The 17867-nt window shown below is 38.1% G+C and overlaps 1 protein-coding gene across 9 annotated transcripts in view; it reads right to left on the reverse strand.

Annotated features, from left to right (window-relative positions):
- The window catches only part of ARHGAP24 (Rho GTPase activating protein 24), a 1035233-nt gene that overhangs the window by 290351 nt on the left and 727015 nt on the right, over positions 1-17867 (reverse strand). The gene's annotated exons all lie outside the window — the stretch shown is intronic.

Genomic DNA, 17867 nt, shown 5'->3' on the forward strand with positions numbered 1-17867 from the left:
AAATAATCCCGGTGTTGACACTTTGCTACTCAAGCACAGGCTTGTTCAGATCCTCTGGGTAAGGCCATTTTCCTATCCATGTGGAGATCAGCGAAGAGGAATTGGATTGTTTAAATGCTCTACTCCAGCCTCATTGAAGCCTAATATCACTTTAACAAAGTGAACCGATTACAGCGGGGCACCAACAACCCTACCTGAGACATAAAGAATATCTGGCTAGACGGCATAGATCGAGATCATGGACGCCCTTAACAAATAGGAAACAGAAACGTCTCAGCTGATTCACAGGCATTTCAGTGAGTTTACACAGAGTTTGGTTGGATTGCTGTCCGGTAGCCTTACCCTGCATTCTAAACAGTTTATACCACTACTAGAGTCACAGTGGCTAACTACTGAAAGGAGAGAGATGGGGACACTGAGCGATCAGCCTGCATTCCGGAACTCAGACGCAATGGAGGGAACTTACTGCACTATAACGGAAAGGATTGCACCGAGTTCTAGTGTTTATCTATTGAGAGGGTCAGAGTTTCTTTGCAAAGAACGAGGAATAGGTTTCCCATCCAAACAAACCGAGACATTGAACTTCTCAGAGAGACCCATAGCGGTCACAGTGGGAGACAGACCAGAAACAGAGTTGTCTGCAGTTCTGCAGTTCTCCAAGCACTGATAACAGGATCCCCATGCTCAAAGCTGACAAGACAAACAAAGGAGAGGTCAGATGCTTGTGGGATGGGGACTCAGCTGACACCTACTATAGGTCCCTATACTTATGCTCCGGGACAAAATGCTTTCTCGATGTTCCCTTTGACAGCACAGAGATGGTCTGGAATTGGTTGAACTGTGCTGATATCTGGCTGACCCATATCTGATTTTCTGTTCCCGAGAGTTAGTATGAACCAGAATATTAAGTATGCATTGTACTGTGTAGATGGATCGGGTTTGGTTTTATACAATGCACCTCCTAAGGGATTAGTGTCTAACGCCTCAAATCCATTATGCTCTGTACGGACTTATGGACTGCTTTGGATATCTGTTTTGTTATCCCTTAAATGTGCTGTGTATGATAGCTGGATACTCATGTATGCTTAAAGCCCTCGAGTTCTGCACAGTTTTGAATTTATTACACCCTGGCTGTTTATTATGCATAATGATGTCCCTGTTAAGTTAAGTCCTAACTTTTCGAGATCATATCTATAATAGGGATCAATCTTGCCTTACTACCTCTGTTCATATATTTAATGCATACTGTGTTTGATGGTTTAGATCTTTTTTTTCTTTGGAAAAGCCTTGTACATACCTATTATATAACTCATTCATCTCACAAGTTTTAAATGATAATGCATATGTTATTCTGCAACTAGTATTTACTTATATAATGTTTCTATACGTGGTGTTCTTGTAGTTGGTTAATTGGTTAAATGTTTTATGAGGTTCCAGATACACTTCAGGGGACATAGTTTGTCTGTTTTCTCAGCCGGTATATCTTGAACCCCCCATTGTGGAAGTGAAGCCCATGGTAGTCGAGTCTAGATGGCTCCCATAATTTGTATTGAACCCGGACCGTTTGGTGGGCAGTTCTCCTCATCTACCCTAAGCACCCATCAGCCAATAATGAATGAAAAACTATGTGGTTCTATGGGGGTGCAAAATCAATGTTTGAGCCACTCCATGACACAAGGGGAGCTAGGTCTGAGACATTCCAATAGTTGTTTACCCGTTTTGCTGGGCTGCCTGCGGCCGGGGTGGCCTAGTAAAGATAATACATACTGTATGTACTGACATAGTTGTATTATAGGGTATACCATATGCGCAACTCCACTATAGTCTCATAGACCTGTTACACTGAGGTAAATAATAGCAGGATAGAGATAGTTTTATTTATACACTACCTCAGCAAGACTTACAAATAACGAGATTAATATAGACACTTTTATTTCTAAAGGTTCATAGACAAAACTAAGTATAGATGGACTACTACAATTAGGTAAAGAAGTGACCTAATATATAATTGTCACTAGCTGTCTCAATATGATAGTTAAATTGTCTAATTGCCACAAGGTACTGGGCCCATACATCTGTGATAAGCTTACATTCTCCCTAATACCCATATAATATTTCTTTAAGTCAGAAGATTAGACATACAGTGTTTGACCAACTATCCAGCCTCTATTTATGTTAAGTATATTTACATCTAAATAGTCTACCACGGTCCATGATACCACAAGTGTCCCCATTTTGCTCAGCTGGGATTACAGTGTGATATTCAGTGCCCCTCTATATCCAATAAAAAGTGTGAAAGGTACCTCCCCTCAACCTTTCCCACTATATGTGATAGAGTGGGTCATATCCTATACCCCTTTTCCATCTCTGTCCAGTAGTGACAATAATCCCTGAGGGGAGGTACAACATACCTCTGTTTGTCATATTGGTTTATATATATTTCAAACAGCAGAAGAGTTAGGCTGTTTCGTTTTGGTGTGTTACGGTTAGATACTTGGATCTTTATGCCCACCTGGAATCTTCATCAGGCTTAGAGAATTTATATTATGTTTGCCCCCCCCCCTTTACACCAGTGAGCTTACTACGTAAGCAAAGGAAAATATGTCCTATAGCACACTTACTCATGTTTTTCATGTATGTCTATGCTTCTCTATGTCCATTACTAACTTGTTTTCATAGTGATCTGGTAGATTTCCATGTACAAAAAAGCAGTGAAGACACTGTCAGTGACTAAATTACTTTCTCTACTAAGAATACACTTGAGTGTTCAACAGGTTTTGATTATTTAGATCAAAACTAACCACATCATTATTCACGATACAAATATTTAGTACTGCTTTGTTTGGGAATATAATATTAATGTGACATACTATATACTATTTCAAATTTCCTCATTGTTTCCTCACTTTTGATATTACTATCCCCAACTGCTTGCACTGTTTATATTTATGGCTCAAGAGTAGCCGTTGTTTGAAATGGGGAATAGCCAAATACCGAAAATAAAAAGGAGGTTGCAAACTAAATGTATAGGTTAATAATCTATATATTGCTATACTTATGTTCGAAAGTCATATTTTACCCCTTTGTTGTGAAGTACAAGATGTATAATGTAGAAAAGTTTTCATTATTATATTGTCTCAATGCAATATACTGTATTATGACTATATTGTAACCTTGCTTTTGTTGATATTCTATATTACCTCAATAAAAACACATTTAAAAAAAACAAAAAATAAGCGTTACAGTTTGGAGCTACCCCTAAAAAAAGGATTTAACAATATAAGTAAAGAATAAAGGTTTAGGGTTTAATGAACACTCTTTCCTAGTCTAAGTAGTAAGGAATTAAAAAATAACCTTTAATAATTAAATGTAAAAGTGAGGAAATATAATAGATGAAACTCCACCAACCAAAGTAATAATCAAGTGAGATAAAAAGCGCATGCATTCACCCCCTTGTTTCCTGGCTTATAGCTGCAGTCGTCGGCATCAGGCGCCAGGGGTGAAAAAACATGCAATATCACTAATAGAATACAAAACTATTTTTGGCCCAAGTAGTGGCCTTTTTCAATGTGAATAGAGGGCACTGAGTGGCTAAAATGCAAGTCTGTCAAAAGAACTGAAATAAGGGGGCAGTCTGCAGAGGCTTAGATACAAGGTAATCACAGAGGTAAAATGTGTATTATTATAACTGTGTTGGTTCTGCAAAACTGGGAAATGGGTAATTAAGGAATTATCTATCTTTTAAAACAACAAAAAAACAAAATTTATACTAAGCTGCTAAATTTATTTATTTCCGGATATGGTGAGTCCACAACGTCATCAATTATTGTTGGGAATATCACTCCTGGCCAGCAGGAGGAGGCAAAGAGCACCACAGCAAAGCTGTTAAGTGTCACTCCCCTTCCCACAATCCCCAGTCATTTGACTGAAGGAAAATGTAAACAAGGAATAACACAAAGGTGTAGAGGTGCCTGAGGTTTAGTCAAAAATAACTGTCTTAAATTTAAAGGCGGGGTTGTGGACTCACCATATCCGGAAAGAAAGAAATTTATCAGGTAAGCATAAATTTTGTTTACTTTCCTAAGATATGGTGAGTCCACAATGTCATCAATTACTGTTGGGAACCAATACCCAAGCTAGAGGACACAGATGACTAGGGAGGGAAAACAAGACAGGCAGACCTAAACAGAAGGCACCACTGCTTGAAGAACCTTTCTTCCAAAAGAAGCCCTAGCCGAGGCAAAAGTATCAAATTTGGAAAATTTGGAAAAAGTATGTAGAGAGGACCAAGTTGCAGCCTTGCAAATCTGTTCCACAGAAGCTTCATTTTTGAAAGCCCAAGAAGCCTAAACAGCCCTCGTGGAATGAGCTGTAATTCTCTCAGGAGGCTGCTGTCCAGCAGTCTCAAAAGCAAAACGGATCATACTTCTCAACCAGAGAGAAAGAGAAGTAGCAGTAGCTTTATGACCTTTACGCTTTCCAGAGAAACAAAAAAAGGGCAGTGGATTGAGGAAAATCCTTAGGCACCTGTAGGTAGAATTTTAGAGCACGCTCAACATCCAAGTTGTGAAACAAATGCTCCACAAGAGAAGAAGGATTAGGACATAGAGAAGGAACAACAATTTCCTGATTAATATTTCTCTCAGAAACCACTTTAGGTAGAAAACCCAACTTTGTACGAAGAACCGCCTTATCAGCGTAAAAATAGGATAAGGCGAATCAAGCTGCAAGGCCGAGAGTTCCGAGACTCTCCGAGCAGAACAAATAGCAATAAGAAACTAAACCTTCCAAGATAACAACTTAATATCTATGGAATGTAAAGGCTCAAACGGAGCCTGTTGCAAAACCTTAAGAACTAAGTTAAGGCTCCAAGGAGGAGCAACAGACTTTAAGACAGGCCTGATTCTGACCAGGGCCTGACAAAAGGCTTGAGTGGAAACAGGGGCATCGCTCCGTACGGTGCTTGATAAATTTACCGCTAAGCTATCAATCTCCAAGCAATCAGCTTCAGAGAAACAAGATTTGGATGAAGGAATGGACCCGGAGTTAGAAGGTCCTTCCTCAGAGGCAGCCTCCACGGTGGAAGATATGACATCTTTACTAGGTCTGCATACCAAGTCCTGCGAGGCCATGAAGAATGTATTTACCAATGTATTCTCCTGATTGATGCGAGCAATGACTGGTGAAAGGAGAGCAAACAGAGGAAACAGGTATGCTAGACTGAAAAACCCAAAGTACCGACAGAGCATCTATCAGGACTGCCTGAGGATCTCTCGACCTTGAACCGTACCTCAGAAGCTTGGCATTCTCTCGAAATACCATCCAGAACCCATTTGAGGGTTAACCTTGAGAACACAACATGACTGACCCTGCAGAAAGAGGAAAAGGAAACTTTCCTTTAGTTTTACTCTCTTGACGTGTGGTAGAAAAACCTATGTTTTCACCCAAAAAGTCAGAGGATAATTCTGCCAGACCAAGTCCAAACAAGGTCTCATCCTTGAAAGGAAATGCCAAAAGCGTGGATTTGGAGGAAACATAAATGATTGAACCTGTTACAGCAGAACTATAAAGCCTAGACTGTACCACTAAGCCAAAGGTAGGCTAGGCTTCTCAGCTGACCAAGATTTCAGCCACAATACCCGGCGTGCCTACCCTCCATAAGGATCGAAGTTCTCTGAGCCATAGTAGAAAAGCTCCCTTCTACTTAAGGCACCAGGACAGGGACAGGAAAATCCCTTAAAGGAAGGGAGACAGGGAGAAAGGTATCCCTAGCGTCTCCTATTCCTGTAAAAAATATCCAAGGCACGTCTACAAAACACTTTCAGATATGAAAGAACATCATAGAAATGATAAAGTTTACAAAAACTTCCAAGGGTTGACAACGACAGAGATATCAATGTCGTCCAAGTAGCTAAAACCTCCTTTAACAGTACATGAGGTGTGCAAGCATACATTCTGAAGCAGACCACTTCAGCATCAGATGAAGGAATTATACTGTCTGAGATTTCACCCTCAGACGCTACCGACAAATCCTCCTCACCAGACTTTAGGAGAAAGAGCAACCTATGTAGCAGAAAGTGGAGCAGAAACCTTACTACCTGAATCTTTAAGTGTCCTCTTGAGTTTTACCTGTAGAATAGGTAGATACCTGAGCTGTAAAATCTGCAGGCAAATGCACTCCTCCAGGAGATTGAGAGGAACCGCAGGGCATTGTATGTGATGCCATCAAGCTTGGGACGTATAGGAGAAAGCTGTGGCAATGTCTAAACAGCAACATCCTGGGAGACATGAGGCTCAGAGGGCAACACTCTATCTGTACACACAACAGCTTTACAATTTGCCCAACCAGTATAGGGAATCAAAAACAGTAACTCTCAGTTACTAAACTGCTTATTTAGCCTAAACAGCCTGCTAGCTGCAGCTGGTTTCAAACTGCAAATCTTCCGCTTGCTAGGCAGCTAAGCTAACGTCAGGCTACTACAGCTTGTTCTATGCCATTCAAGCAGAACAAAATTAATATACATTAATTCTCTTAAAATTTTCAAAATTTTATCCAGAGGAAACATGCAACATTTTAAAGAAATTATTTATAATTAAAAAAAATTCATATTAATTTATACTTGGGAACAGACCCCTGTTCTGTCAAGCAAATTTGCCCCAATGTTCAGTCTTGTTTAAAGACTAAATATAAACATACTGGTTGCTTACCACAACAGTGGTATGTAGATTTAATAAAGGACACCTGTATACTATTTGTGCATTCACATATTTTTTTGTACAAACGGAGCCCGTTGCATGTTTATTGTGACATAAATCTCACTGAGATATAAATCAACCAGAGAACGAGATGGGGCTACAAGCTGAATCTAGTATAGCCCAAAATGTTGATGCTCCGTTACATGAGAAGGAGGCGGGAACAAGTAAACAACAAGAAGATGAAGCGCGCATACACCGTGCTTCATTCTGCAGTGAATACAATATGCAATACTCGCACACAGTTCCCTGCAACTCTTCTCTTAAAAAATTGCGCCTTAAATTAAAAACGGAAGAAAAAGGAAACCTACTCTTATAGGAAAGGTGTCTCTGCTACTAGTCACTAATGCACAATAATTAACGTAGGCATAACAACAAATATGAATTTCCAAAATTTGCCCTGTCCTTCTAATAAACAGATCCTGTTGAAGTATTAGTCAAGAGAGGGATACAAATATTTCTGAGCCCAAAATTAGGATTAACTCCTTCTACCTTGAAGGAGATTAACCCTTAAGTCTCCACAATCACATCAGAAGTGCCTGCCCACTGCCAGAAAATATCCTTTATAAGGATTTTTTGTCCCAAAATTAAGTACAGAGAGGCCTGAACCTCTTCAGTGTCAGCCTCCTAGCCCCAGAAGACAAAAGGCACACCCAGCTGTTCCGGCAGGAGGACAACACACCTGGTATGATAGAACCGCACTCCTTACAGAGACCTGTGGAAAAAAAGAAAGAACAGAGTAAACCTACTCTCGCTTTCTACACTCAGGGCAGCAAATATGTTAGGAAAATGCAGCAAGGCCCAAGTGGAGTATGGCTAGACCAAATCTTGAAAGGAAAGATCAGAGTAAACCTACGCTGGCTTTCAACTCTTAAAATCTTGCTTGAAGTAAAAGAAATCCAATTTTCTTCAGACACCAAAACTTAACCTCCTCCATTTAACAGAGGCAAAAAGAATGACTGGGGGTTGTGGGTAGGGGAGTGACACTTAACAGCTTTGCCTCCTCCTGCTGGCTAGTAGTGATATTCCCAACAGTAATTGATGACGTTGTGAACTCACCATATCTTAGGAAAGAAATCTGGTGTTGACTGTCCCTTTAACACAATCTTTTTCTTTTTATGTTTAATCTGATTTTGCTTTTTTATTATACTAAAGGATTTCTGTTTCATATTCATTTAAGAATTTACTATTACTGGTAGTTGTGCCCCTAGTTCATGTTCTCCCACTAGACAACCTGGGATAACTATTTTGCAATTAATAAATAAGACATTTGGAGATCACAAGAGTGATAAGACATCATGCCATTGAAATATCCTTCAAAATTTGTTGCACCCCCCTAAATTCTTCTGCCCTAGGCACAGGCCAAGCTGGCCAAGGCCAAAATATGCACATGACTATAACCGTAACACATCATAGAAACTTTAATGTTTTCTTATTTAGTATAACATTTTTATAATTAAGATAATGTAACATTGATTACATATTGATTACATATTCAACATAATATAATTATAGAAGATGCAATTTAGTAAAACAATACAATTCAGTACAGCATGATGAACTCATTTGTTAAATCACATAGCATCTCCTATGTCTGATTCACTAAGATTTGAGGTCTAGCTTAAAGGGACATTCCAGTCAAAATTGGAATCCACATGGGAGCATTTCAGTTTTGAATAGAAGCATTTTTGTAATATACAAGTTTTTGCAGAAATGCTTCTTAAAAAAAGCTAAAGCTGTTTTAAATGTGTATTAAAGTATGCATCGTGCACCAGCATTTTAAACAGAGCACTTGCTCAGAGAGCCTAAGATGCTAGTACCATCTGGTAATGACTCAATTTGATAATTGCTAAAATGTGACAAGTCCCACTAGCAATTTGAGCAGCTGCATTAATTATAAATATTGTTGCACTGATAATATCTAGCTATGCTTCACATGCACATGCAGAGAAAAATGTTAAAGGGACATTATACACTCATTTTTTCTTTGCATAAATGTTTTGTAGATGATCTATTTATAAAGCCCATAAGGTTTTTGTTTTTTTAAATTTATAGTTTTGCTTATTTTTAAATAACATTGCTCTGATTTTCAGACTTCTAACCAAGCCCTAAAGTTTTATTTGAATACCGTCAGCTACCTTCTCCAGCTTGCTCCTGTTTGTGTAAAGGGTCTTTTCATATGCAAAAGAAGGGGGAGGGGGGGAGTGTCTTATTGCCCACTTGCAGTGGGCTTTCCAACTGCCTTTTCAACAGAGCTAAACCGAGAGCTTCTAAGTACGTTTTTAAACAGTTTTATACTGGATTTTTATATCAGTATCTGTGCATCTTATTCTTTATAGCAGTGTCTATTACATGCAGTTATATGAAAATGAGTGTATACTGTCCCTTTAACACTAAAACAGTGATATTTTTTCCTAGAAGCATTTTTGCCAATATATGTATATTGCAAATATGTTTCTGTTCAAATATGAAATTCATATATGTGCATTTAAATTTTGACCGGAATGTCCCTTTAAGGCTTTAGTGAATCATTGAATGTGTGTATTGGTTACTTACCACTACAGAGCTGTATGCTGTGCTGTTCCTACAGGATATGAGTTAATGTGTACACAAATACTGGCTGATTTCATATAATCAGTTACTGGACGTGATTACTACTTAACTTACAATTCATTTTATGGCCAAAAGTCACAGGGCACTTTAGAAAGGCAACATTTTCTTATTCACAAATAGTGTAACAAGCAGAACATAAAATATATTAATACCACATGAGTGCAGTTTTACATGTCCGGCATACTGCGGTTAGCTGCGGTAAAACTTCATTAGTTCTTGCAGTTATGCAGCTATGTATAGATGAACAAGATCATAGATATTTTTGGAGTGAGGTGTCTGATGAAACAGTACAGACCACACACTTTATGGGTTAACTCCCACAGCATTTAAATAGAATTGCAGATGAATAGACTTGGATTACTCACAGGTCTGAGTTCTCAAAACTAAATTAATTACAAAGGAGATCACCGTTGTTCTGGGTATAATGTGTCAGTGTAGTATTTATGTATTCCAAGTAGACAATTTATTTACTTGTTACTTGTTTTACCCATATATAAAGAGGTATTCTAATGCAGTGATAAAAGGCTTTATTTTGTTAGGTCATTCTGGTGTAAACGAGTGGCAGTTTTAGGGAGATGAGGGAGGGGCTATCAGCAATATTCATTACTATTGCACCCCTAAACCTCTAATGTGCCAATGTCCTGAATTTGTAAGCGTTGTGCCTTTTTCACAAATCCACACTACACAGACATCAAGAAAAGGGTGATTTAATATTACAAAGCTTTCCATTTATAACCACTAAATTTTGCACCCCCAAATATTATGGTCTAGAGCCATCCTTGGGTTAAATATATAAAATTCACATTCAGGAGCCAGAACTCCTTAATATGACATGAGCAGTGAGCTAGCCAGGCACAGCATATTTAGATAGCCATCAACCACCAGCTATGTCTCACTCACAACTGGCTTTAAAATGTACCTGTTGCACATGATTAACTATCGGCTAGATAACGAGTTATGAGTAAAAAAGCCTCATAACGCTGCTTTTTCACTACCGCTGCTATTACGAGTCTTGCAGGTATATCTGTACCACACACTTTTTTGGCCGTAACGCAACGTAACTACCGCACCTTTCAAAAAGTCCTTTTTCAATGGGACTTCCATAGTGCCGGTATTACGAGTTTTGCCTGGGAGGTCAAAAAGTGAGCGGTACAGCCCATACCGTCAAGATTCGTACCGCCATCTAAAGTCAGTAGTTATGAGTTTTACGCTACAAAGCTGTAGCATAAAACTCATAACTAAAGTGTTAAAAAGTACACTAACACCCATAAACTACCTATTAACCCCTAAACCGAGGCCCTCCCGCATCGCAAACACTATAATAAAATGATTAACCCCTAATCTTCCGCTCCGGACATCGCCGCCACTATAATAAAAATATTAACCCCTAAACCGCTGCACTTCCGCATCGCAAACTCTAGTTAAATATTATTAACCTCTAATCTGTCGCCCCCAACTTCACCGTCACCACTATACCAAAGTTATTAACCCCTAAGCCTAACCCTAAGTCTAACCCTAACACCCCTAACTTTAATATAATTAAAATAAATCTAAATAAAAATTACTATCATTAACTAAATAATTTCTATTTAAAAATAAATACTCACCTATAAAATAAACCCTAAGCTAGCTACAATATAGATAATAGTTACGTTGTAGCTAGCTTAGGTTTTATTTTTATTTCACAGGCAAGTTTGTATTTATTTTAACTAGGTAGACTAGTTAGTAAATAGTTATTAACTATTTACTAGCTACCTAGTTAAAATAAATACAAATTTACCTGTAAAATAAAACCTAACCTGCCTTACAATAACACCTAACATTATACTACAATTAAATAAATTACATTAATTAAACACAATTAACTAAATTACAAAAAAATAAACACTAAATTACACAAAATAATAAAGAAATGATCAAATATTTAAACAAATTACACCTAATCTAATAGCCCAATCAAAATAACCCCCCCCCCCAAATAAAAAACCCCTAGCCTAAACTAAACTGCCAATAGCCTTTAAAAGGGCCTTTTGCTGGGCATTGCCCCAAAGAAATCAGCTCTTTTACCTGTAAAAAAAATACAAACAACCCCCCAACAGTAAAACCCACCACCCACACAACCAAACCCCCAAATAAAATCCTTTTTAAAAAAACCTAAGCTCCCCATTGCCCTGAAAAGGGCATTTGGATGGGCATTGCCCTTAAAAGGGCATTTAGCTCTTTTTCTGTGGCCAAAACCTTAAACTAAAAATAAAACCCAACCAATAAACCCTTAAAAAAAACCTAACGATAACCCCAGAAGATCCATTTACAGTTTTTGAAGACCGGACATTCCTCCTCAACGAAGCCAGGAGACGTCTTCATCCAAACAGCAAGAAGTCATCCTCCAGGTGGGCAGAAGTCTTCATCCAGATGGCATCTTTTATCTTCATCCTTCCGACGCGTAGTGGCTCCATCTTCAAGACATCCGGCGCGGAGCATCCTCTTCATACGTCATCCAAAATGGCGTCCCTTGAATTCCGATTGGCTGATATAATTCTATCAGCCAATCGGAATTAAAGGTACAAAAATCATATTGGCTGATGCAATCAGCCAATAGGATTGAGCTTGCATTCTATTGGCTGTTCCAATCAGGCAATAAAATGAAATTAAAATAAAAAAATTAAATTAAAAATAAAAAGACTTCTGCCGCCTGGAGGACGACTTATTGCCGCTTGGATGAAGACTTCTCCCGGCTTCGTTGAGGATGGATGTCCAGTCTTCAAAAACTGTAAGTGGATCTTCGTGGGTTAGTGTTAGGTTTTTTAAGGGTTTATTGGGTGGGTTTTATTTTTAGCTTAGGGTTTTGGGCACATAAAAAGAGCTAAATGTCATTTTAAGGACAATGCCCATCTAAATGCCCTTTTCAGGGCAATGGGGAGCTTAGGTTTTTTAGATAGTATTTTATTTGGGGGGTTTGGTTGGTTGGGTGGTGGGTTTTACTGTTGGGGGGGGTTGTTTGTATTTTTTTTACAGGTAAAAGAGCTGATTTCTTTGGGGCAATTCCCTGCAAAAGGCCCTTTTAAGGGTTATTGGCAGTTTAGTTTAGGCTAGGGTTTTTTTTTATTGGGGGGGGGGGGGTATTTTGATAGGGCTATTAGATTAGGTGTAATTAGTTTAAATATTTTATACTTTCTTTTTTATTTTGTGTAATTTAGTGTTTATTTTTTTGTTGTAATTTAGTTAATTGTATTTAATTAATGTAATTTATTTAATTGTAGTGTAATGTTTTTATTTTATAATGGTTTTATTTTACAGGTAAATTTGTATTTATTTTAACTAGGTAAATAGTAAATAGTTAATAACTATTTACTAACTAGTCTACCTAGTTAAAATAAATACAAACTTGCCTGTGAAACAAAAATAAAACCTAAGCTAGCTACAATGTAACTATTAGTTATATTGTAGCTAGCATAGGGTTTATTTTATAGGTAAGTATTTAGTTAATGATAGTAATTTTTATTTGTATTTATTTTAATTATATTAAAGTTAGGGGTGTTAGAGTTAGAGTTATACTTAGGGTTAGGGGTTAATATATTTATTTAGTGTTAGTGATGTGGAACGCCAGTGGTTTAGGGGTTAATAACTTAAGTATAGTGGCGGCGGTGACGTTGGGGGTGGCAGATTAGGGGTTAATAAGTGTAGGTAGGTGGCGGCGATGTCGTAGGCAGAAGATTAGGGGTGTTTAGACTCAGGGTTTATGTTAGGATGTTAGGTGTAAACATAAATTTTCTTTCCCCATAGGAATCAATGGGGCTGCATTACGGAGCTTTACGCTCCTTTATTGCAGGTCTTAGGCTATTTTTTTAGCTGGCTCTCCCCATTGATGTCTATGGTGAAATCATGCACAAGCACGTAAAACCGCTGCGCAGCGCTGGTATTTGTGTGCGGTATGGAGCTCAACGCTGTCATATTACCTGCTAACGCTGGGTTTTTGCAAACCTGTAATAGCAGCGCTATTAAAGGTAAGCGGTGGTGAAAATAACTTGCAAATTATTACCTAGCCGCACATAACGCAAAACTCGTAATCTAAGCGTATGTGATTAACCATTTTGTAGGATGAAACAAATAATTGCCAAAAAGTATTTCTATAAATATATCATTACAGTATCATCACACTCTTTTTTTTTTATATGTAGGGCTGATCACTAAATGTGGGCTTAGCCAGTGCACTCAATACATTATAATCACATTTTTAGTAAGAAAGAAATGACTAGAGTTTTATACACTGTTTGACTATTTTGTAAAAATGCTAAATATCTTCATATTCCTTTTCACCACCTTTTGTCTGTTTAACAAACTACTTTACTCAATTACTCCTTACCCCTCACCACCTGCACTTCTCATTAGCCAATCTCTCTTAACCTCACCTTACTTTTGTATTCATGAACTTCACACATTCCTAAAGACTCTCTCTCCCCCTTGCAACTCATCACAAAAACAGTCTCACTACTGCAAATCCGCATCTCATCTCATGTCACTCTCCCTCTCGCTCATACTAGCTTCTGGCGACATCTCCCCTAATCCTGGTCCCCCACATTTTCCTTGCCATGCACATCCATGTGTACCCTTCAATAGACTTCAAAAACAAAACTCTTGTAACTCTAATTTCATTCCTCTTGCATCTAAAGCCACCACTCCCTTCACTTGCACACATTGGAACTCTCAGTCTGTTTGCAACAAGCTCACTTCTATCCATGACCTCTTTATCCCCCACTCTCTCAATCTTCTGGCTCTCACAGAAACCTGTCTCTCCCCTTCAGACACTCATTTTTGGACATAATTATTTATATATAGATTATTTGTTTGATACACTGAGTTTGACTTAGGATAACTCTGTTTCACTAGTTTACACTCTTCATCTGGTGTACCGCCTACACTGATCACCTGTTATTATCTCTGTTTATATTGTAATCATCATCCTTGGCCCTTTGAGCCGCTCCTGCGAGTTATTCCTGTATTTTTATGTGTTTTTATATATATTTTTATATATAGTCTTTTATTGCTGTTGCTTTTCTACTTGGTCTATTAAATAATTTCTTTTATCTCTCTGTGATTATATTTCTTTCACCTCTCTGTGAGTATATTTATCCCTTGGCCTCCTGTTGGCGCTGTATTCACTTCTTACTATTTGTGCTAATTTTTTTGGAGGTTTGTTAGGACCTCTGTTTGGATACAGCTTGGGGATTGCCTTAGCGCTTGAACACTACCCCTCTTTACTATAGCCTTTGATACTGTCGACCACCCTCTTTTGCTCCATATCCTCCAATCCTTCGGCATCTGTGACACAGCTCTCTCTTGGTTCTCTTCCTATCTGTCTAACCGTATCTTTAGTGTAGCCTTCTCTGGGGTATCCTCTGCCCCGTTACCTCTTTCTGTTGGGGTACCACAAGGCTCTGTCCTCGGTCCCCTTCTCTTCTCAATCTACACATCCTCACTAGGTTCCTTAATAAAGTCCCATGGGTTTCATTATCATTTGTATGCCGACGATACCCAAATCTACCTCTCTGCACCAGAATTATCTCCTTCCTTGCTAACCCATGTCACTAACTGTCTCTCTCATATCTCATCTTGGATGTCCTCTCACTACCTCAAGCTAAATCTCTCGAAAACTGAGCTCCTTATTTTCCCTATAACTTATTATTTGTCTCTATAATGGTTGACAACTCCATCATTACCCCAACCTCACATGCCCGATGTCTTGGGGTCACACTTGACTCATATCTTTCTTTCACTCCTCACATTCAGTCCTTGGCTAAAGCCTGCCGCTTCCACCTTAAAAAGATCGCTAAAATTAGACATTTCCTTACACAAGACACAAAAAATTTTTTAATCCACTCCCTCATCCTTTCCCGCCTCAACTATTGCAACTCTATCCTCTCTGGTCTCCCTAGCTGCTGCCTAGCTCCTTTACAATCCATAATGAATGCCTCTGCCAGGCTCATCTTCCTTGCACTTTGCTCTTCATCTGCCGCACCTCTCTGACAATCCCTTCACTGGCTTCTTGCCTCCAGGATTAAACACAAAATTCTCACTCTGACACACAAAGCCCTCAATTGCATTGCTCCCCCTACATCTCAGACCTTGTCTCCAGATACTCTCCCTCCCGTCCCCTTTGCTCCACTCATGATCTCCTACTCTCCTCCTCTCTTGTTACCTCCTCACATTCCCGTCTATAAGATTTCTCAAGACTGACTCCCATCTTATAGAACTCTCTGCCTCGCTCCACAAGAATCTCCCCTAGTTTTAAAATCTTCAAGTGCTCCCTGAAGACTCTGCTATTCAGGGACGCTTACAACTTACACTAACCTTCCTATCTCCACTGCTATCCCCTAAAACCCCATAGCATGTAAGCCTATGAGCCCAGCTGTTTGTAGTTCACATTCATAAGAGCCGACTAAAAGAGTGTAACTCTCGGCAGGGCCCTGTACCCACTTAACCCCTGTAAATGCTATCTTGTATACCACCTATCTTCATAGCGCTGCTCTACAAATACCTGATAATAATAATTAGAGAAATTAGTTACGATGAATAAATTCCAATTTTCTTCTTTTTGTATCCTTTGTGGAAGGAGCAGCAATGCACTACTGGTAGCCAGCTGAAGACATATATATGCAGCCAAAAATCACCAGCTAGCTCCCAGCAAGCATTGTTTCTTTTGAGCCTGCATATGGATGGTTTTTAAAACAAAGAATAGCAAGAAAACAATGCAAATTAGATAATAGAAGTACATTTGAAAATGATTTAAAATGATTTGCTCTATCTGAATCATGGAAGTATCATTTTGACTTTTCTGTCCTTTTAATGGAAAGTGTGCAACTACTTTTTCAATAAGAAAATGATGTCATTGGTGATGAGGTTCAAACAAAAATCCTTAGAGGAGGTGATGTGGCCCTTGGACCACAGTTTGCACAGCAGTGAATTAGAGCATTTTATTTTTACAGTACTATACATTATCTCTTTATCATTATTTTTGCATTGTTTATACAGCAAACGTCCCTCCAGATGTGATTTGATTATGACACATTCCTCAATCTCACACACCTGCAAACAGTACATGAAGATGCCTTGTGTCAAACCAAATGTTCCTTTTAAATTGATTTACATAGTCATAAACAGTGATACGATGCAAAACAAACTAGAAGAAAATGTAAAAGGAAAAGTGACATTTTCACTGTGTGCTCTGCAACCTGTTTATAACCTATTGATCTGCAAAGAAATAATATATGTGCACATGTGACAAGCAGTTGTGTGTTTTAGTTTTATGGAAACAGTACAGCCACTGTTCTTGGCAGTACTTCATGGTGAAATTGAGTTATTTATCAAAGTCTCACAGCTGCAGAATGAAGGCAACACAGACTCCAATAGACCTAATATAAAATGTATTTTATATTGACACTCAGATTCTATAAGAAGAAAAATAAACCTCTCTATACTATAAAGCAAACAGGAGTATTCTTCACCAAATCAGTGTTTGTATAAGAAAGTACTTGGGGTCCTATAAACACCTCAAATTACTACTATTATACTGGGAATGACAAACCACCTGCCAGCACAACAATCTACTCTTGTTATGTAGCAACAGTCCTTTTATAATTAATGTTGCCAACAGCAATTTTATTTGTGATTAAAAGGTGCATTTTGCAGCATATTTTATCAAATATTAAAATTGTGGTTTAGGATTTGACCTTAGCTAACAATGGGGTTTTATTAAAATCCTTTAAAAAGGTTTATCTTATGACTTATCTACAAAATTCACCCTTAAAGTATATGGCAATTTTTTTAAGCATTTCAAAAGGATTATGGTCAAACTCTTTATGTTTAACCCTTGCAAAGTAGAATAAAGCCAGTGAACCCATTAAGGGCACCAGTCGCACATAAATGCCCATCTCCAGTAGTTTTCTGTTTGGGAGCTGCAATGTATATGACTCCTGAGTGGAACATTACCTATGTGCTTAACTCGTGCCAACAAGCACCAAATATGCATGATCTAACCAATAAACATATTTTTTACATTAGAAAATCCCTTTAAGGTTTTTTTTAAAGGGAGTTTTACAGACATATAAATAGGTCCACAGGTGGTGAATTATAATTTCCATTTACTTCAGAGCATGTTCAAAAAACACTAAAAAACAAAAGCAGTTCTTACTCCACAAGAAAGCAGATGTTTAATGCATTTAATGTATATCATTTCTAGCTCAAGATATTGTTAGTCTCCATGAGACAGGGAACTCAAAACACAATCCTAGGATATTAAAGTGAAGGTAAAGTCAAAGTCCTTATTACAAATAATTAGAGAGATGATGTAAAATAAATATAAGTTTAATTCATCAATTTTTTATAAAACATAAATTAGCTGTGATATCTAATGTTTTTCTATTCTAATCGGCTTTCCGATAAACAACCCGTACATTTTTTTTTTTTCTAAATTACTATCACGTGCCTCTTAGATCCAATTGATT

Source organism: Bombina bombina, chromosome 2 (genome assembly GCF_027579735.1).
Source record: "Bombina bombina isolate aBomBom1 chromosome 2, aBomBom1.pri, whole genome shotgun sequence".
NCBI lineage: Eukaryota > Metazoa > Chordata > Amphibia > Anura > Bombinatoridae > Bombina > Bombina bombina.